Here is a 19,022-nt window from a genome sequence, read left to right on the forward strand (position 1 = left end):
TGTATCCGGGACTTGGCTCCTTTGTTCAGTTTGCATTCGTGTGGAACAGGAGTGTCTTTCTGTCTCCTCATTCAGATGTGGAGTCCTGCCTCTCCCACTGGGTCCCTGATGGCCCTTGAGCAAGAGGTGACTGAGTACACCTGTGTCATCTTTGTGTTGCCTCATCCTCGTGGCGCCGACTGCCCCAGCCCAGCGAGTAAGACCACATGAGCTAGGTGTGGTGTTCTTGAGCCATCTGATAACTTCTAATGTCCTAGGTCAAGTGCACCTATTTTTAGACTGGGTTTGCCCTGTTTTGAGTGTTTCTTTTGCAAGTCTGTGAGTTGCATGTGTTCAGTTGTTTTCTTCAAGGATCCCTGGACATCCACTGATTCGGGCTCTTTGGAGGCCTTGTACTCTGCAAAGTGCTAGTGCAAAAACCACTGGCCTACTTTTCCCTGGGAGAGAGCATTTCAACCAGCCTGAGAGGAAGCTTAGTGCCGCCCCCTCCTCCCCCATCCCTGGGGAAGGGAGGTGGCTCCAGGATTGATGGGGGCAGTCTGCTTGAGTGTGAAATAGGTGCCCATCAATATTTACTGAGTGTCCTTGCACTGACTGTCCCCATGGCAGGCACGGTGTGTGCAACTGTTTGCCAACCCAGTAGCGCTGCTTTAGAATGTGGGAAGCTCATGGCTGACCTGGGAGGAAGGAGGTTGACGAAGGGCACCACCTCTTGAGTGAGAATAGGGACACAGCAACCTGCTACAGAAGTGGGAGGAAAGCGAGAGGAGCTGGCGAGGAAGATGGAATTAGCCAGTTGAAGAGCTTGGTGACCACAGTCAAGATTTTGCATTTGATCCAGAGAAACCCTGGGAGCCACAGGATTGGTATGTTTGTGGTATTTGACACCTGCCACATAGAGAATATTGTAAACCTGCGGCCAAGAAGAGCCAGAAGGACAAGGGTCCCTTGCCACTGGAGGATACATAGAAAAGCTTTCTGAAGAGCAGAGTGGATGTGCCCATGAGGCTGAAAGGAATGCCTTAGGGTAAGGAGAGGTGTTGAACTGGGTGACAGGGCACTGGCACATTCAGGTGGAAATGTCAACCCCCTGCATGCAACATGGAACCTGCCAGGGTGAGCACATAGAGCTCGTGGGATCGAGAATGTAAGGTGGAGAAAGCACCATCTGGAAATCAATCATGGGCATCATTCTAGATGTTTCAGCATACTCCCCCCAGATGTTTTATAATCAGCAGACGGGAAGGACAAAGAAAGACACCCATGTTTGGTGGCTTCTCCTGGGATTCCTGAGTCTCAGAGATGATCTTTCTTCTCAAATGACCTTAGACGTAGCTGATAATGCTGGTTCAGCCTTCTCCTCTGATCTTCAGAATAGTCTTTGGACTTGACAAGTCTTTATACTTCAGAAAATAAGACCTGGCTCATCTCTAATCTGTCTCCAACCTTGAACCTGAAATAATTTGGAAAATGAGATAGGTGAAGCTCTTGATGCTCCTGGGAAGGAAACAGCTTCCTTCAGAGTGGAAGGGAATGGAATTGAAGGCACGCTGGGACATTGCTGCCTGACCTGCCTGCCCCTCACCTTGTTGGTGACACAGGCATTTACCTGGAAAGATAAAAAAAAGTAGCCATTCGCAGACCAGGATGTTTTTCAATGGAACTCTGTGTAGGTGTTTTGTGTAGCTTTCAGGGAAAATCCTGGGCGTGCCTGTGGTTCACTCTTTCCTCCTCTTGTCGAGTAACCAGTGGCCTGACTGGAGCTGGCAGCCCCTTTGGGAAACGCGTGGCGCTGACTTCTGTGTCTCTCAACCCTGCCGTTCGCCGAACACTCTTGTTCTTGTTTCCCAGTTTCCCCTTTGTCACTTTCAATTAGGCCAGGAACTTTTGGAACCAGGAAAAGCCACATATAATTTGCTTAGTGATCTAAATATGGCAAAACAGCAGAGAGGAGACTTAAGTGTAAAGAAATTGCAAGTAGGTTTTAAGACGGTGGGTTTTTGAATGCGTACTCTCTGGCTGACCCTGAGATGATCTAAACACATTATCTTCTGTTTTAGCAAAAACTGTGCAAATGCATTGCTTTTTTCTCAGATGAGGAAACTGAGGCTTAGAGATGTTTATGTTCATTCACATAGCCCGTCAGCAGAGAATCCCCAATTTAACCAACCCCTTTTTCGTCTTGTGGCGGTTCATGCCCTTTCCACAAAATATGCTGTCTCTTTAAGGGATCTCCTTGAGAACTCACTTAAACCCTCTTTGACAGTTTGACACTTTAAGAGCCTGGTGCCAAAGGAAAGAATATAGGATTTGGAATCAGGCAGAGCTGATTTGGTTGGGAATTTGAATCCCAACTCTTGCCCCTCAATGTGGATTGAGGGAAGTTATTTAAACTCTCTGACTCGGCATTCTCTGCTACAAACCTGCAGGGGCATGTAAAGCGTCTAGCCTCTGCTTATAATCCACAATCCATGTGTTAACTGTGCACAAATGCTTGTAGCTCAAGGAATTTTCGAAGCTCTTGAACCCAGTTTATTTTCTCAAGGAGTCTGATATTATTCTTGCTCTTTAGAATGTGAAGGCCCCTGGCAAACTTTTCCCCCCCATAGGTGTTGAAAATTTAAACTTTAACTGGACAGTGCTGGGGGACCACTTATTCTTAGTTAAGAGAGTGCAAACCAAAGAGGCTTTACCCCAGCAGCCACCCCACTCTGGGGTACTACAAGTTTCATGAATTGGCTGCTGCCATTCTTATTGCCAGAGTTTGCATTGTTCAGTCCAGCCAAGCACATTCTTGTGTCTTTTGTTTCTGAACTGTTTCAGATAACGTGTAAGACCTGGAAGTCACTATTGCCTGATTCCCATGGGAAACCTCCTCCAATTATTTAGAAAAATTCTTCTTGTGGGAAAAAGGAGGGAAACAAAAAGTTGATTGTTTGGAGACTCATAGGAAGAAATTTCTGCTTCGGACCCAACTTCCTCGCCGATGTTTCTGAAAACTGTCGTTTGTGTAAGTCAAGCTCCTGCCACCGCAGAGCCATGCGTGATTCCAAGAGAAGATTCTTCGTGGTAAAGATGAGAAATACCTTGAAAGCACAGCTCCGAGCCCAACCCACGTCATCAAGCAAAATGTGGTTTTTGATAGATTTCTTCTTCCCAGGGCTTTATTCCACCCTTTCCCACTTGGAAAAGAAAGACTCTAATAATTTCTAATCATAATGTAGACATGGTAAGTTTGGAGGACTGTACTTTTTTATTTTAAGAGGAATCATTTTGAGTTCTGGAAACTTCTGACAGGGAGTAGTAGACTTTTAAGCCTGATCACCACAGGGAATTCAACGTTGCCACCATAAAGCTCACAGAAGAGCAGAAGGAGACAAGGACAGAAACGTCTTCCAAAAAACATTTTCAGTTCACAGCACTGTATCACTAGCCCTTCAAAAATGCAGCCGAACCACAACGGTGGGAATATTTGTTGAGTGTACATGTTGTACAGTTGCCTGAGCCCAGGACCAGTGATTCCACTTGACTCTTCCACTTTAAGGCCTTGGCAAGGGCAGAGATGTAAACTTACAGTCCTGCCGCCTGGGAATAACACCCGGTCCCCCGCTTCTCGCACTCCTGCTGTGCACCCCTGCAGGAAGTGAAACAATCTACTGCATTTAAGATGCATCACAGTCAGAGGGGTCATTATTGTGTGATTAAATATCCATATCACCTTAAGTTTCTGGAAACCATTGAATGGCAACGCTTGCTTGCACTGTTTGACATCAATGTAGCAAAACTAAAATAGAAAGGGTTGGCGTTTCCAAGCCCTCCCCACCGTTTTTGTCTCCATGGCCTTTGTTATGGCCATCCATTTCATACCCCCTGAGTAGCGTGGGCAGCTCGCTGATCCCAAACCTGGCTGGCAGCAGTGCCTTCCAGAATGCTTGCTCAGCGAGCCTGCCATTTGGCCTGTTCTCTTTGCTACAGCAGTGCCAAGTCAGGTGGTCGGGTTAGAATGCGATTGTCTCCAGGTGCAGCAACCGTGAGGCGTAAACTACTTTCCTTTTATCTATGAGGGGGAGACACTTGGAATTGTGGGAAACGTCAAAACCTAGAAACAGCTTTTAAGGCTTCACTTAAGATCCACTTCCTCTGAAACGTCACTCCTGATTATCTCAGGCCATGGTGATTCATCCCTGTGGAAATCCTGAAGTCCTTACCGCTTTTATCCATCTCTTCACATTTAGCATATGTTGGCTCGGAAGGGTGGGAATCTTTTCATATGTTTAGTGTTTCCTCTACCCAGCAAGTTTATGCAGTACGAGGCTTAGAGGAGACCCTTATTAATGATTTGTTTGATTCTAGTCTTGAGTGATGGCCAATCTGATGGACACCAGCCAGACCATATACTGAAGCTTTGGGGAAACAGCTGTAGGGCTGCACAGAAAAATGGAATTCTTAGAGAGCCCAGGGCCTTGAGAGGCATTAGAGAGAAGTCTCAAGCTGAACGTGGCTGGTGAGCATTGATGGTAATTCCCTTAGCCATTGTCATTATTCACATTACTTATAGTCTGTCAAGTCTCTGCAAACACTAAATTAGCAAATACTGAGCCATCGTTCCTAGCAGAAATATGAGGTTAAGTTCCTGTGAGCCTGTGGTCATGTTTTCACCAGCCAATCAGTACATAACCCTGCTTTATGTGTGTTTCTGTTTAAAACCACCTTATTTAATATATGTTATTGATCCATTAGCATTGAACTCATGGCCAACAACACTTTAACTCATCCCCAAACAAAGCTTATCTAAAACACATATTTTCTCCATAAAGCACATCACAGCCCTCTTGCAATTAGGAGCACTGGATAACACTGCAGCACTATGCTTGGGGGCATTTTAAACAGCAAAACTACTAACAGAGTGCAAAATGCAAAAAAAAAGAAAAAAAAAAAAAACATGTCATTACATAGACCATGAAAAGGACACTCATTTGTAGTATGAGAATTGAGACAAGAGGCAGAGGATGGCCTTGCTTGATCTCAGCTGGAAAGATGTAAGACAAGTAACTCAAATTTTTCTCCATTCTGCATATGTCCACCAATAACTGCAAAAGTGTTGTATTGATTTGGGGAGTTACAAAGAAATTTTAGCAAGAAAGTGTATTTGCAAAAATGGAATCTACAAATAATGGGGATCCACGATACATATTCCCACTGCCCAGCTGAGCGTGAGTTACCACTGGCTCCCGGAGCCTTGTCCATCAAAATCTTCAGGTCTGTGGCAGGATTCCTGGGAGTGAGTTCAAGTTGTGTTAGGGCTGGGTTTCACTTCCCAAACCAGAAACGTCTCCATTTCTATGAAGAGAAAAACTACCCCACAATTCTAAGGATTGATTGGACTGACAAGTTGGGCAGGAAAATGGGAGATCAGCACTTACCTCCTGACTGAGAAGATTGGTGGTTCTGTTTAAGGAGTTTGTCCTCAGTTCAGGGCCAAAGATGGGCAAATGCTCTGAACTGAGAGCCTGGGCTGGTCCAGTTGTCTGGCAGAGTATGCCAGGTGTGCATTTGGTAGAGTAAATCATGAAGACTTTCAGTTCCTCTGAAATTAGACTTCGCTGGGCATAAAGTAATTGGTTCTTTACATCTTGTGTATCTAGAAGAAACACACTTATCTGTTTGAGAAGGACTGACCTAATTCTTACTAATGGTCCTTGATTCTGAAAAGTCAGTCTGAAGAGACCAATAGCCCTAAGAGATGAGTGTCCTTGGGCAGGACCCAGGTCTTTGGAACACACCAATGCATACTTCCCATTCAGTTGCACCCCTAATTCTCACTGTCTTCCTTCATCTTTTCCCAAGATGGCTCTTTCCTGAAGAAAATTAGACAATTATTAGGTGTGGAGACAAGGTACAAGGATGAGTCTACATGAGAAGGAGAGAAGGGGTCCTCTCTGAGTTAGGGAGAAATGGGACCTTTCTCAACACAAATACAAGTTTAAGCCAAAAGAGTGTCCTGTACTGAAGTGAGGACAGATTAGATGGTCAATGGGGGATGTTTGAGAATATTTCCCCAAGTCCTAAAATTGCTTGTTCCATGAATATTAAGAGGTTACATTATAAAAAGGCAGGGGTAGCTGTTTGATAAAATAAAATTTGTACACACCAGTTAAAGGGAGAGCTAGTATGCAACATTTATCAAACTTATTTGACCGTAAGTCCTTCTTCCATAGTACACCTTCCCAAACTGGTATTTTTGTAGAACATACTAGATTAAAGTCAGTGAAAGAGTACAAAAAAAGAACCCTTGAGAAGAAAATCAAAAAGGACAGTGAAACTGCATTGTGGATCTAAGATGAAGAGGGTTTTATTTATTTTACCACTTATTTACTAGAATTTAGGAGTGGGCTCTGAAGGGAGATATTAAAGGGAACTTTTCAATAAATACTGATCCATCACTTCCAGTGAACAAGTGCCAGAGAGGAAATCAATCCTCTACCTGTGCTCTGGAGCTTCATAGAAGCTGCAAACTTGATCACCTGCTGGATGATGCAGCTCCGTTTTTTTGGAATTTTGAACATGAGTACTCGCAGACAGAACGTGCCAGCTTCAGTCCCCAACACCCTCTATTGCTTTCACCTACCCTGCTTCTCTCATTCAATTGATTATTTGCACCCTATCTACATTTGTGTTTGCTGTCCTCAGAGTGGAAAACAGTTGTGGTAATAATAAACACAGTGCAATCTAATGCTCTAAGAGTCTGTATAGTGTGTGCCATTAGAGAATGCAGGAATAATAACAGCAAACATTAATTGAGTGCTTAGTGCAAATCAGGCACTGTCGGAAGTATTTCTACAAAAGTAATCTTATTTAATTCTCATGCTATGAGGTAGGTACAGTATTGGTTCCATTTTTTAGATGACAAAACTGAAGCACAGAAAGATAAAGTATGGCTAATGATAGGGCCAGGATTCAAAGACACATCCTTCTCACTCCAAAAAGTGGACTGTTAACTATTACATTAAGTTGACCAGCTGACTGCCTGGGCAGGAGTAGAGGACAGTATCCTGAGCATGCTACGTTGAAAGGACGTTTCAGATTAAGAGAAGTGTATAGGTTGGAGTCTCAACCCTGGCACATTTTAGGCCAGACAGTTCTTTGCTGTGGGGGCTGCCCTATGCTTGTCAGATGTTTAGTAGCATCCCTAACCACTACCCACAGGTGCCAGTAGCACATACCCCACTAGTTGCGACAAGGAAAAAGTGCTTACAGACATTGCTTAATGTCCCTGGGGTCAAAATCTTCCCCAGTTGATAACCAATGGCATATATGAAGCATGGATATGTGAAAAAATATATCCACCCATGTGTCCATGTGTAGGTTTCATGATTCAGGCCTTGGGGCTAGGTAGGAATGGTCTTATATACTTTTCAAAGAAGTTTGAGCTTTAGTCTTTGGGCAGTTAGGAATTATTAGAGTATTTTCAGCAGTTCTTATGTATTGGCAATCAGCTACCTCTGTGTGCAGGACAGATTGGAGGGATAGATAACTGAGGAAGAGAGAATGGTTTGGAGTTAGAGCCCTAAAATGTGACAGAATACGGGGTGGGGGTCAGGGGACAAGTGGAGTTGACAGGACCTAACCAACAAGTGTGAAGGAGAAAGAGGAGTCAAGGCTGACTCATTTGTGGTTGGGTGACTGGGGATTGATATTAATTGAAAGAGGAACTATGGGAGGAGGAACCTGTTTGAGGGGGAGGATACTGGGTTCTAGTTTAGGACGTGCCCAGTTTGAGGTGTGTGCAGGATGTCCAGCTGGAGCTGAGCAAGAGGCAAGTAAATATCTGGGTCTGAAGCTCCAACAAAAGGTGGAGACTGAGGAGTTGGTGGCTCTAGTTATGGCTGTGGAAGCAGAGGAGATAGCCCAGTGATGATGATGAGGAGGAGGAGGAGGAGGAGAGAGATGCTGGTTCCTTCCAAATTCCACTGGGAAGAGCTGGTCAGAGAGCTGGGTGCAGCTCTATCCACCAGAGGTTTGTGGTCTATCTGGACAGATTTGATGGCTAAGAAGCATGCCCGTGTTCAATTAAGGAACAAAAAAGCATGATGGCTTTAGTACATGCTGCCAAAGTTCAGTGACACAAGGGGTATGTGAGCCCCAAAGGAGCTTTATGAAGGAAAAGCACGGCTGCAGCTGCACAGAACTTTCTCGAGTGTGCATCTAACCCCCCTGCATTGATGGCCGAAGTTGGGAGGGAGCTGTTTCTCCATATTTTCAGGCTAGGTCTCTGCTTCCATCTGCACAGGATGTTTCAACATCAGCATCAACATTATCATCTTCCATCATAGAATATGGAAACAAACTGAGCACCTGTTTACTTTCATAACTTTCATTTAATTTTGACTGGGAGATAGGGAAAGGGAAAAAAGAATGTTAGTGCTTCCTGTGGTTTTTCAAGGTCATTTTTGAATTTTATTTGCAAATGGTGGTCTTTTCAACTTATGACTTCAGTAGTATGAAGCATGGGGTCCACAGACCTGACCAAAGGGAAATTGTAAAGAACATCCAGTTTCCGTTGGCTTTTGTGGTATTGTTGATTGCCTTCTCTCTTGGGGATCACTGGAATCACTCCCTTGCTACCTGCCTTCTGACATTTCCTTCGTTGGTTACCCTTCTGCATTTGCTCACGGGAGAGTCCTAGGTGAGCCCCTAGGCTAGGCTTTGTGACGGGTGGAGAACCATTACTGAGCCCCTGCCTCTGTAATTGACTGCAAAGATCCCCGTCTCGTCTGCCTAGCACCACTGAGGAATTTGAATCAGGAAGATCCATGTTCTAATTTCAGTGCTTCCACTGTGTCCTGTGACCTTGGACGTGTTTGTTCACGTCCAGGGGCCTCTATTTCCACATCTGCACAATGAGAAGGTAGAACCAGGTGGTCCTTAGGGTCCCTCCTAAGCGTACTTCCTACGCCTCACATGACAGGTGAGAGCACAGTGGGCTCCAAAACCCGGGAACGAAGGTGCGTGAGGAGGTAGAACCGCAGATTCATCTCATGGGCTTTTTGACCAGAAACTCATCTTCCTGGAAACCTTGGGTGGCTACATTTTTTTTTTTTTTTAATTCAGTTTTATTGAAATATATTCACAAACCATACAGTCATCCATGGTATACAATCAACTGTTCACAGTATGATCATATAGTTATGCGTTCATCACCACAATCTATTTCTGAACATTTTCCTTACATCAGAAAGAATCAGAATAAGAATAAAAAATAAAAGTGAAAGAGAATACCCAAACCATCCCCCCATCCCACCCTATTTGTCATTTAGTTTTTACTCCCATTTTTCTACTGATTTTTTTTTCAATTTTTTAACTTTGTTTATCAAAAAATTAAAAACAAACAGGCAAACAACAACCAAAAAACCCCACAACATTTCAAACAAAGCAATGGATTAAGGAAAACAAATAACCTAAAATAATTACTTTGCTTCCAATATGTTCCTACCATACCCCAAGAAAATTAATAAACCATGTCCAAACAGAGGAGTAAGAAAAACAAATAATCTAAAATAACTACATTGCTTCCAACATGTTCCTACCATACCCCAAGAAAATTAACAACCCCTAAGAAAACAAAGGAATAAGAGAAAAAAAACCCTAAAATAACGGGTGGCTACATTTTGCTGTTGGCTCGTGCACTTGCTATGTTCTAGGACTTGGTATATGGCTAGTTTTGTGAGTAAATATAGTAGCAGTTCCCTTTAAAGCAAAACTATGTGTTATATACGATATACCCTTTGTTGAAAGAATGGGACAAAGAGGTGGAATAACTGGTTTCGCCATAGATTTTTGGCAGATGTCACAAACTAATACTAGAGAGATTATTCTATAGGTAAATTTTACCTCTCATTGGGACAGTGGTTTGGTCCTGGGCCAAGAAAATTTTAACCCCTTTTTTTCCACTTCTTTAAAAAAATTAAAGAACAGAATTCCTTTTCCTTAGCTTAAGTTTAGAGCAGGAGTCCATTCTCCTTTGAACTAGGGGGGACAGTTCCAGGAAGTCATACTCATGATCAACTTTCAAGCCTCTCGACTACACGTGAAAATTTTGGACTGGTCTAATGTTCCCTGCTTGCGTTTGGAGACAGGGTACTAATCTTCCCATCAATTCTCACTCTACACCGCCAGTGAAACATCATGTTTACCAGGAACTTTGTGTCTTGCTTTTGTTTTGTCTCGTATGTAACAGGCAGATCACCTGTTTTGTTCTTTCCAAGGATGTTTTAGAGTGTTAGGATGACTAGAATCCATTTGGAGCATTTGTGAAAAATGTTTGGCATCTCCTCTTTAGGAGCTATTTTAACCCTGTAATTTAAAAACAAAACAAAACAAAAAATGAAAATCAGACTTTAAGTCCTAATACTAAGTCATTTTTTAATATAGAGAAAATTTTAAAACTATTTTAAGTCCTAATACTAAGTCATTTTTTAATATAGAGAAAATTTTAAAACTATTTTGGAAAATTGAAGAACTTCCCATGGTGGTTAGGACTAGATTATGGCAATAGGCTGTTCACAGGGGGAAAAAAATCCATATTGGATAAAAATCTAAAGTAAATGAATAGATTACAAAAGACAAACGATAATCCTAAAGCTTAACAGCTCTTCTGGGTTTCGACGAAGCATGACCTGAGAATAACTGCGAATGAGCAGAGGATGTTTGTTCATTATTTGTTCCTGACAAGTGTCATTGCTAAAGGACTGTCAATATTTTAATAACAAGAAATCATTCCCATTTCAATAGTTCATGTAAATTTTCATGCATACTACAGAGATGATGAGGTTTTCAAGAACTGTGTCTCTGGTTGTCAGGTCATGAAAGACCCCTTCTGCTCCTTCTGCAACATGAGGGAAATGTCACACACAGTGGCTACCACGATATATGTGTGTTGGTTTTGGAAGCCGATTTTTTAAAAAGTTCAATTTCCTGATAAAACCTGAGAGAGTAAAATAAAATCGTCTTTGTAGTTGCTAGCATTCTAGCACAGGTTATGTATAACCAAGGGCTGGCTGATGCTCTCTGTTTTTGCTAGCTGTGGTCTGCAATGGAAGATGGAGCTTTGCTGCACTAGGAAAATTGTGGATTTGGAACCACCATGACAAGTAGACTTTACTTACTTACCAATGGAGTTCTTTAAAAATGTTAAAGTTCTCAATTTGGGGGTACCCATTTGAATACAATCATAATAGTAATTAAGAAAACCAATGCTGCTTATTTAATAAATGCAGGATATGTATAATTCACTGGAAAGTGTTAGATCACTTGATGGAAAGTTTCTTGACCAGTTATCTAAGCTTCACTTTTTTTTGGTGTGTGGTGCTGTCTCATGCCTGAAATCTTCAGTCAGGTCAGTGGGCTGTGGCGATGTAGTCTGCATAATCAGGCTGTTGTGACTTTATAGCCAAGGTGTGCGTCCTGTGCAGATGGAAGAGCTCATCCGCAGATAACCTGCAGGAGGAAGCGTTGGATGACTTCTGCCAGGATATCATTTTCCCCTGTACTCCTGGTAAATTAAAGCCGTTTTTAGCAGCATGGCTCCAGCAAGCTGGCAGCACAAGGGTTGGCTAATTCTCTTACAAACACAGTGTAGCTGGATGCACTCACAGATGAAAAATGATCTGAGTGCTGTGGGTGGGGCCCTGGAGCTCAGGAGGTGAAGCCGGGAGGAGGGAGAGAGAGAGAGGGAATCTGCTCCTAAGCTCAGCTGAACATGGGGAGCTGGCAGGAAGTCGGAGCAGGCCCTGGCATGGCCCACGCTTTTGTTGATAGTTGATAACCCAGGGCTTTTAAGAATTGGTTGGAGAGGGAGAAATGAAGCCCAGCAAACTTTGGAGTCTGTCCCACCCACGGGGCTGCTGATGCACAGCAGAGAACGCTCACCTGATCAGCTCATGAAACAGGTAGGAGGGGAGACCTGAGAAATGAAAAGAATTCTATTTTCTCCCCGAATATGACTTATATGTCTTCTAAAGGTTTACTTAAAAAAAAAAAAAAATCATGAAGAGTGGTCGGATAATATTGACATAAGCAGCAGACTTAGGCTGAATTGTGCTAATATCTGCCCAATGAAGAGTTTTTCTCAGTTACTAATTTAATGGTTGTATGACAGTTTTATTCTGGGGTTGCTTTAAAAAAAAAAAAGCTGTACAAACTCATGGAGCATTTAAAGTGAAACTGGTTTTAAAATTGGCAGGTGATAAATGGACTGGAGACGCTACATTTTAGGACAAATACTTTGAAGGCAGTCAGCCAGAAACTGTCTTTTAGGCTTGACCATTGCTAGATTTTCATATTCGGAGCCAGAGAGGTGCTTGCTGATTTTTTCTGGCTTTGGTAAGAAAGAAGGTGGGTGTGTAACAGCTGTGAAATGTCCAGAAACCGACAGAGATCCGGAGTGAAGCCTGCATGTGCTAATGCTTTCTCCATTAAGCCCCAGCTCTGCTTCTAAGTCGGGGAATTGCATGAAAGTAAAGTGCAGATCCTGAATTTTTGTCAGGGGAGTGAGGGAGGGTTAGAAAATTGTCACAGTGACATCTTTGCATTCCGAAGTCAAAAATAAATGGGAAGGGCTGTGGGTAGCAGCCGCATGCGAGGGTAATTTAAAGACCGATTTGCAGTTTCTGTGCTGGTAGCTTTCAGGGCATCTTTTCACTGTCAAGGCTGAAGCTTGTGATAGGAGAGAAACAGAACAGAATAAAGACCATCTCAAGCCTGGCTTCCAGGCCTTGCTTCCGATAGGTGCTTGGATAATCTGACGGGGGTTTTTTCCCTAGAAAAGTGGTCAGCGTGCTGTGCAACTGAGCTGACGTGGGGCGGGCTGGAGATGGAGTGTGTGGTCAGTGTGAGAGTGTGCTAGAACTTTGTTTCAGTAGAGATACACCAGCCGGAGACCTCATGCTCTTCCACTGGAGCTTGTGGGAAGGCCGTGTGCGCCAACGGAGCTGTGTCTGAGAAGGCAGATGTGGGACCTGCTTCGATTACTGCTCAGGGCTGGCTGCCGTCCTCAGGGCTGTGGTGCCCAAGTTTTATGGCTTTGCTTGCTGGGAAGGGCTGGGGGATGCCTGTGCTTAGTCGGGGCAAGCCCACACATGATCGATCCTGTGTGTGTGTGTTTGTGTGTGTGTGTGTGTGTGTGTGTATGCCTGTCTGTCTGCAATTTCTCAGCATTCCATAGACTTGTTGTATGGGTTGTATGGGGAGGGGGAACAGCGCCTCCTGTCATCTTAGAAGCCTTCTTGCTGGTGAGGTTCCCCTTGTCCCCCATCCTTCATTGTGGTCTGACCCAGGTGCTGTTTGCAGCGAACCAGCCGAGCTGGGGGGGTGGGCTCCTTTTCAAGATCCATTCTGGAAGCTGTCAGTGGTCAGCAAACTATGACCTGTGGGCCAAATCTTCCCTGCCCCTGCCTGGGAGATAGGAATGCTTTTATATAGTTAAAAGGTTTTAAAAACAAACAATCCAAGAAGAATATAGGACAGAGATGCCTGTCACCCATAATCCTAAAATATTTCCTCTTTGACCCTTTAGAGAATATGCTTGCCGACCTCTTGATTTTTAATACCATCCATGTGCAGCGTGGTCAGTGGGCTGCTGCTGCCGCCAAGTCCTCAGCGGTTTGAATGGGCCGTTGTTTTGGAAATCGAGTTTGGTTTCTCAGTCTGTTTTGAGTGTCACTCTTACCTCTCAAAACACTGAGTAAGGAAGAAAGATTTAAGATTTTCTGCAGAGTCCAAATAATGGGAAGGAACTGTCAGAGTACATGGATTTTCACCTTTTCCTCTCCTGTATGAACTTGCTGGTGAAAATGTCTATGAGACAGGCCACGGGTTGACTGTGTTCCTTGCCGAAAGAACTCGGCAGAGACCAAAACTTGACTAATTTACCCAAAAATGATCCACGTCCTTTTCTTTCTCCTTTTGTGGACTGAATGCTGGCCGGGCTTCCACAATGTGAGTGTTTGGTTTGCCCACTTTGAAAAAAGATGTTTTCTGAAATAAAAAATAAGCGAGTTCAGTGAATGTCAAGTTTTCTCACATTTAGAACAGTGTTTCTTTGCTGTCCAAGAAAGCTTCCAGTAAGCCCGCCACCTTACCCTTGAGCATGCCATTCTCCTCAATTCAGCACAATATTTCATTGTTAATGTTATTTCCAATAAGGGAAGAGGAAAATCTAGTGACCTTGCTCATGTTTAACTTGTGTCAAGTCAAAAGGCCTAGATATGGAGCTGACTTCTGTAAGTAGCGTTTTGTCCATTGTAGGAACACAAGAAAGTTTCTCACAAGAAGATTGTTGTTTTAAGAAGGAAGATTAAACTGCTGGAATAAAATTTTTCCTCCAGGACATTTCAACCATCTATCCTCCTGTATTTGGAAATTGGATGCCGTCACCATAGGAGAATGAGGGTGGGGTCCCATTTGACAGACGAAAACAAGAGAGGAAGGAGGAAGACATGAATGGAATGGTGCCCCAATGGGAGTTAGAAACAAAATGGCATCGATATACTTGACGAGTCTGGTTGTCAGAGCTGGGAGGGGTGGGTACTTTAATCTACCACGTGAGCAGGCACCTTTGCTTGTATTTAGAAATGGGGTTGGCTCTGAATTTAGAGATTAAGCAACCTGCTGTTCCTGTATGCACTGGAATTTAAGACACAGTCAGAAACCTGATTTGCGTAATTGCTGAAACTCACTTGGAAGCAACCAGACTGAAGCCTGGACTCTCCCCACCGAGGAGCAGTTAGGAACCCCAGCACATGAGGGGATTTCTCAAGCTTGCCCAAGAGGGTGTGGTGCTGTGTGGCTGCTGGACTCAGTGGGGTAGGCTCTGGGGTGAAGGGTCAGCTTGGGTTCCCAGAAGGCCATGACTGGAGGGTGAGTGACGTCTTCCACTGAGTGAGTTGGCGGTACCCACGTCAGAGCTCTAGAGCTCCCCAGTATCTCAAGGTAGCATGAGGGACCTTTTTCACTTCCGAACCAGGCAACCAAGCCGGCTCACAGAGAGTAGAAATGTCTAAGCAGTCAAAGTCTGATCACTGACTAAAGTGAAGTACAAGCCACGAGTAGCCCTTCATAGAGACCACGAGCCACTCATTTATAGAATGTAGAGAGGTCTGCACATTGGCTCAAAGCTGGAATATCTGAAGAGAGCTGGCCTCTGACCTCTGACCTCCTTCTATTGCCTTTTTTTTTTTTTAAATGCAGCGGCAGAACTCAGCATCAGAGGGAGAACAAATTTGATAAAGTTAAAGGAAAAATACATATTTTGTATTTTTGGTAAGTTCAAAAATTTCATTTTTGGTTAGGGATTGGAGGTTATCACAGAGGCTTATCACAAGATAAGCTTGGGTCATCTTCATTGCCTTTCTTATTTAGACACCTTTTTTCTTCCCAAATTGGAAGATGGAAAACCAAGTTGGAAATGGCACAGTAGGGCAAATCCAAGAGATACCCAAAGTAGTCCTGGAGAATCAGTTTTGTGGAAAGCCTCTATTTCAGTCAGACCCTCAGACTGTGAGGGCAGAACAAGCTGCAGATTATTCCCTTTAAAGGGTAGATAGACAAGACAGACTTCTGTTTATGCAGTACATTTTCCCAGGGCTTGCCCTTTTAACAAAAACTTACATCTTCATACAAGTTGTCCCACCCTTCCCTCCCCTAAAAATGTGGTCCTGCAATGAACAATTTAGAATTTCCAGGCAAATCAGAGCACAGATGGAAACTCCCAAGCCAGGGCAGAGGTGTTGGGGGTGGAGGGTGGGGCAGGGTTTAAATGTACCATACTTGACCTTCACTGGAATGGCATGATTTTGTCCCAGGATTCACTGTGATGCTCTCAATGTGACACTCTTGCTCCTGTATCTGCCTCTTATTTTCTCCTCCTGGCTGGAATGATGAGCAAGAGAAGGGTCTGCCTTCAAACGAGCCTGCGTTCAAACTTGCCAAATTCCACCTTCAGTTTGCAACGCTTTGACTTTAGTTCCCATACGGCTACCTGTGGGGAAGAGGGTTGGCCGCTGGCTTTGGAAAACATCACAAGCATTTTTTATTATAACAGATGCAAGGCAGTTTTGGCAGGTGACAATAAAACACCTGGAGGGGAAACAGAAAACTACCTCTAAACGCCTCTGGGAAGAAGGTAGCAAAAAGTGAAGGATGCAGTTTGGGTTTGTAAAGCTAAGTCCTTTGCACAATCCACTCTGCAGGCTAGAACTTGCTTGGCTTCAGTTGAGCCATCAAGTGAGTCGAAGAATGTTAAAGAGAATGAAAACACTGAAGCTGAGAAATGTGCCTAGGATCACCGAGGTGCATGAGAATTTTATTGGGGTTCCATTGGCTTGACCAAACTTTTGGGTGGTGGAAATCCTGCTGTTTTCATAAGGCTGAGACACTAATTAGACATTTTTAATGGGTTTATTTGTTAGGGTAACTAAAATATTACACCTTGTCTGAAAAGTGAGTGGATGGACTCAGTTATTTCAAGCTTCTCAGTAGGAGAAACATCAGTCGTTTTCTCTGGTCTGGTGTTTGCTTAATCGATTACACTTGTTACCATTGGGATTTCAAACTAGAAGCAACTTCTGGGTTATTCTAAAACCTATGCAATGTCAAAGCTGAGATGTCCAGCCTTACAAATTATCACCTTTCCAGGCCAAATGACAGTTAATGATACGGTGCTGACTTTTGAAATCAGTTTTACTATGATAGACTCAGCTATCTACAGGCTGACTCGCAAACCTGTGACTTTTCCTCTGCTTCCAACCTCTTATCTATGTTATAACTGTATCTTAATTTATAAGCCCTTGAGCCAGGCTGAGTGGAGAACTAGAAAAGATAATTTTAGGATGTTCAAGCTACAAGTTTAGAGACTTTTCAGGTGAGCAAACTTAAGTGAAGAAAAGCTAAGTGTGAGTGATTATATTTACCCTGTGCAAGTGTGCATGTGCGTGTGTGCGCGCACGCAAGGGAAGGAGAAGGGCTGTACGTCTCTAAGCTGAAATTATTTCATGGCTTTCACGTGGTCTTGGAACCCGGCTATTTTGAACAACAGTCTTTATATGAGACTGTTTCAATTGGTAGGTCTTTCTTCTCTTTTGGAATAATGTGGCCCAAATACACTCACATGATTTGTTTCTGTTAGAGAAATGCATAATTTTGTAGAAGCAACTCTTCTGTAAGAGTTCAAACCAAGTGTCAGACAAAATCCTCAAGGCTGATGTGTTTGGTTCCGTTTTGCTTTCATGGCACTTTGGTTCATGGGAGGGAAAACGGCCTGCAGAGCAGTGTAGATGCCTCGGATATTCAGTTTTGAAATTCAGAGGCAAATCAATTTTGGCATTTCCTGAAAATGGATCTTATTTTGAGAACCACAGTTGACATGGCTGTGGGAAGTGTTGCTTATTCTTGGCAAGGAAACTACCCTGAAAAGGTGCTTATGATCCAAGAGACAGGCAGCCTGCCCCGGGCCTTCTGGCAGAGCAGGGGAGAACATTTCAGAACTCATTGTCAGTAATTTATATTAAATCCACATTTGTACAGAAGTAACTATGCAGATGAGAAGGCGGCTTCCTACCGATCGGGTTTGTTTTAGTTACCCTGTGTAATGGTCTTCAAAATGCATATGGCCTATCTGTTTCAGAAATACTTAGATCAAATCTAGCCGGTTTGATCAGCAGTACATGTTAAACATCTGAGGGCTTAGCTCTGTGGTAGGAACTCTCGTGGAAGCCAGCTGACAGGGCCAAAAAGGCAAATGTGGTAGATATCAGAGAAGAAAATGACTTAACCAGCTTGTGCACAAACTAAGTTCACAATGAGATAGACAGCAAGACGGGGAGACAGACTTGGAAGTGAAGAAAATTAAATGATTATTGTCATGAAATATTGCTCAAATTTAGTATTTCCTTCAATAACAGATGTAGGCAATACATCACAGTAGTTTTAGGAAGTCCCTGTGTCTCTGTCACCAATAGAAATTACACATATTTTTTGGAACAGATACCTGTAAATATCATATATACTTATCACTACTTTGAAAACATGGCAGTTAATAAACGTGTTGCTTGATCTTATTTAATGTGATAATAAAGCACATAAGCTAAAATACTGTTTTTTTTAAAGAAATTTGGATATTGTATCTCAACATAATTGGTTTTCTTTGTGGTCCTATGTATTTGTGCAGTTAGAAATATTATCTTGAGAAGAAATCCCTTGGCTTCACCAGACTGCCAGAGGGACCGTGAACAAAGATAGTCAAGAATAAACAAAAACGTCCCATCTTAAAGGCTACCATTTGATAGTTATTTAAATCTTCATTTAGCAGGAGAAAAATACAAATCACCTGGGGATCCAGAATAAAGACAGATTCTTTTGTGGTAGGTCTGGGGTGGGGCCAAGATTCTGCATTTTTGACAATTCCCAGTAGCAAGGCTGTAGCCTACAACTCCACAGATAAAAAGCCTGTGTTTTCCAAACTCACTTCTAATAATCTTGATAGTTCTTAGTTGTAGGTAAGAGTTCTCCCACCCTCCTCACCCCCCATCCTCACGGTTGTGGTAAAAAATGTCCCAGGAGGGGAATGTGGGAAAATTCCAAAAGACAAACTTCAGCTTCTTCAAAATGTTACACGCTCCCTCCTTCGGAGCCAAGTGTAATTACCAGGCTGGGAAGCTAATTGGGTCAAAACTCGGGCCCTGGAAGAGAGGCCAAGGTGAAGGGCGGTGGCACAGATGTGTGCACGTGTCTTCTCGTGTGACTCTGTTTTGGGAATTGGTTCCCTGGGAAGATGCTGCAGCTGCAGCCCGTGAGGGGCGTTTCCCGAGCTGGTGGGGCTGAGCATGCGCCTGGGGAACCCCAGGTGAGCCGTGAGCAGGAGGGAACCGCCGTCTGTCTGCAGCCAGTGATCCAGCCCCACTCGGTCTGTGTGCAGAGGGCAGCATGGTGGTCTGATCTCTGTGCATGTGTGGTGACCAGATGCTCGG

General features: G+C 43.5%; 1 protein-coding gene across 7 annotated transcripts in view; it reads left to right on the plus strand.

The window, feature by feature from the left end:
• The window catches only part of PDZD2 (PDZ domain containing 2), a 410,031-nt gene that overhangs the window by 230,399 nt on the left and 160,610 nt on the right, over positions 1-19,022 (plus strand). Inside the window, exon 1 of one of the 7 annotated variants that reach the window (XM_037798736.1) lies at positions 11,572-11,948. The exons of the other annotated variants lie outside the window; for them this stretch is intronic. The gene's annotated coding sequence lies outside the window, so the exon portion shown is untranslated. Of the gene's footprint in view, positions 1-11,571; positions 11,949-19,022 lie in introns of those variants that run through there. 7 annotated transcript variants of the gene reach the window in all.

This window comes from Choloepus didactylus, chromosome 11, assembly GCF_015220235.1.
Source record: "Choloepus didactylus isolate mChoDid1 chromosome 11, mChoDid1.pri, whole genome shotgun sequence".
Lineage (NCBI taxonomy): Eukaryota > Metazoa > Chordata > Mammalia > Pilosa > Megalonychidae > Choloepus > Choloepus didactylus.